The 3,563-nt window shown below is 36.2% G+C and overlaps 1 pseudogene; it reads left to right on the top strand.

Moving 5' to 3' along the window:
* Positions 1–1,609: 1,609 nt before the first annotated feature.
* On the top strand, positions 1,610–2,799 carry LOC114264254 (putative inactive dual specificity protein phosphatase-like At4g18593 pseudogene; annotated as a pseudogene).
* Positions 2,800–3,563: the final 764 nt, after the last annotated feature.

Raw genomic sequence — 3,563 nt, 5'->3', positions numbered from 1 at the left:
ACTCCGGCCAACTTACTTTAAATGGAGTCCATCCCCTTTCTCCTCCCAAACAAATATACATATGCAATGTATTTATACACGCAATCATATATGGAGTAGATCCCCTTTCTCCTCCCAATAAACATATATATAATGTATTTATAACGTGGTCATATATGAAGTACATCCCCTTTCTTCTCCCAATAAGTATACATATACAATGTATTTATAACATGGTCATATTTAGTGACACCAACAATGGATTAGCATTAAATCGCCTAATCCTCCTGCAATTTCTACAACAATCATAGCTATCCTCCACCGATAGCCCAATGCAATTATTTCCAAGAGACGTTCAATATCGGAATAAATAGATTATTCAAAACTTCCATAGGTGAGATAATACATATCCAATATCACCATCTACAACCATAACCTTCCAATTTCACATTTTTAATGTTAATCCCAATTATTTATGCAAAATAATGATATAATCAAATTAGGGCAAAATCCCTCTTTTTACCAAATATCAACCCAAACACCAAAAATAACTATTTTGGCACAACTTGATCTTATTTTCAAGCCTCATACTCATTTACCTCATATTCATCAAAAACCCCTCTTTTCCATATAACACCCAAATCTTAGATTTGTCCAAACCACAACCAAATCTCATCATCTATACACAATAGAAAATAACTAAGCTAAAAACCATATTAGAGTGTAGAAAATCCCTACCTCAAGAAGAGAAGACGAGCACAGCAAGGTTGAACTCCAAAAATGGCGAAACCCACTTTTACTTAGATCAATACGAAGCTCTTGAAGCCTTGTACCTTATTCTCAAAGACACTAGGGTCAAGAACTCAATGGATTTAGAGAAATCAAAGAGAGAAGGTGATTTCTAGAGAGAGAAGCTTAAGATTTGGAAATTTGGAGACTTTTAGAGAGAGAGAGAGAGAAAGCAGAAAAGTGATCTGAAATGTCACTTTCACGATCTGTTATAACATGGTTTGCTCGAGCGTAGAAAGCCCCGCTCAAGTGTAAGACAAAGACTCCCATTCGAGTGTGAAACCCTGTGCTCGAGCATGAAATACGCTCTCCCAGTATTTTTGCAGACACAGTCCACCGCTCGAGCTCCTGAATGCCCGCTCGAGCATGGAGTAAAATTTGTGAAGCTCGCTCGAGCGGAAGAGCCAAATTCTGGGCAACAAAGGCTTAGAAAAACAAGCAACCAACCTGTTCCAAACGCACAACTACAACCCAATAACCCACATTTAGGGGAAGACAAGGAAAACAAGACATAAACCACCATCCAAACCATACAAACCCAAGTCTGGAACACCACAAGAGACGTGCCAAAACTAGGGTCGCTATATAACTTATGTTTATTAGTGATCCCCAATACTCAACTAAAGCATTTAATTCCCCTTGTATATTATAAATTTATATGCACATTCATAGTTAAGTGAATGTTGTGCAGTCAAACCAAGAAAGAGAACAAGAAATAAGAAAAGAGAAAAATGTCTACTTGTATATGTTTAATTAATGTTTTATGAACATTTATGATGAGAAGCAAAAGAATACTTTGTTATAGGGCTTTCCGTTTTCTGAAAAGATATTTTGACCCATGATGATAGGCGATTCTTACAATCGTAGAGAAGGGATAGATACTTCTAAATTTGGGGTTGATCCTAGCTTGCCAACAGAAGAGGCCTCCCCCGATGTGGATATATCTGGGAATAGCGAAAGAGTTTCTAGTCGTGCATATCGTTGCAAGAAATGCCAGAGAGTTGTTGCATTGCAAGAGAATATTGTGGATCATGTTCCAGGAGAGGGGGAGACATCCTTTGGGTGGCATAAGAGGAAAGGCGATAACCCTTTCAACAAGTGTGACGAGGTTGAGTGCACATCTATCTTTGTTGAACCTTTACGTTGGATGACAACAGGTACAAAACATCAGCCTACTCCCTTCTATTTTGTCTAGAATTTTTGATTTCTTAGCATAGCGCTGAATAAAGCTGGTGAAAGAGATAAATAAGCTATGAAAAGTGACCAAACATTAAAGTCTTTGGGCCCACATTTGATGGGTACATCCAATCAAATAGTTTTGTTGGATTTTCAATGTAAATCCCACATTTGGAATAAATGAACAGAGATTGTAGGCATGTTCTATGAACATCTCCCCTTCTAACATGTTTTTGTAAAATGTATAGTATTAATCATTTATTTTGTAACATTAAAAAAATTGGATTATAAAAAGTATTTCAATATAATATCTCGGTTGGTATTGGTGTAAATTTTTTAAAACCAAAACAGATCATACCTTCTGAAAAACAGGCCGGAAACCAAATTTCAGTCATTCTCGAGTGGTCGGTTGGTTCAGTTCGGTTCGGTTCGGTTCCATCTATTTTTTTTTTTGTTTTTTTTTGTTCGGCCCTAGTGTTTATGGTTTAATTGGGGAGTTGCTAATAGGTCATCATTCAATTGATCCTACTTGCAAATGTCCAAGCCTAGTTGTCTTTCTTTCATTCTGAAGGTTATCCATATATGCTCAAATGACAAAGTCCCCACCTTTTATTGGTATCTTTTGTGACATTTACACTATAATTTGCATGAAGATGATTTGAAATTTTAGCTTTTGATTCTTGTTACCCCTTGGCACCAGTTGAAGAAGGTGCATTGGAGGGCAAGCTTTCATGTGTCCATTGTGAAGCTTGCTTAGGTTACTTCAATTGGTCGGGCATCCAATGCAGTTGTGGTGGCTGGATCACCCCCGCTTTTCAGCTGCATAAAAGACTAGTCGACATCAGCACTGTCTGATGGTTTTCAAGGCAGAAGAGGTATGTGCCTATATCACCTTGCTAGAACATGGAATACAGTAAAGCGGTACCTAGTAATAAAATCTTGAATTGTGGTATACCAATAATATGAGAGCACAATTTTTGAGTCAAGGGTTGGATGTTTGAGAACTTGTTTATATTTGCTTTCTTTTTGCATAGTGTCTTTGATAACCACCAGCAGCAGAGGAGTGATGTTTTAAGTGCCTGGCCTTTTGTTCATAGTATATGGTTTAAGTCATAGTGGGTGTTTGGGAAGTGAGTTTTTTTGTAGGTTTTTTTAGTTGTAGGATATTATTGGAGAATTTTTTTTTTGTGTTTGGGAAGATAGTTGGGTTTTTTTTTTTTTGTGGTTAGATGTGATGTTTGTGAGAGAAAAAGTGAAATGATTATGGGGTTTGATGTGATATTTTGTTTAGATTGATTTTTTTGGTTTCGTAAAACATTTGTCTTGTACTGAAAAAAATCAAAAAAAAAAAAAACCTAAAAACCTAAAAACCAAGTTGCCAAACACGACCATAGTATGTTTGTATTTCCATATCCAAATTTATAAGCTTCTAACACTTTGGTTTCGATGTTGTCATCCTGGTTCTCTATATATTAGATGCAGGGAAAACTCAATAGTATGCCCCTTAAATGTGTATACTATATGCATCTTTTTACATATTATTTTGGTAATTGTTTTGAATCTTTTTATGGTAAACATTATGCAATCTCTAGTAGGGTCATGACAGTTTATGGTTTTCA

Source organism: Camellia sinensis, chromosome 5 (genome assembly GCF_055761805.1).
Source record: "Camellia sinensis isolate YWXY chromosome 5, ASM5576180v1, whole genome shotgun sequence".
NCBI classification, from domain to species: Eukaryota; Viridiplantae; Streptophyta; class Magnoliopsida; order Ericales; family Theaceae; genus Camellia; species Camellia sinensis.
The sequence above is the reverse complement of the archived record's forward strand: the minus strand, read 5'-3'. Positions and strand labels throughout refer to the sequence as shown.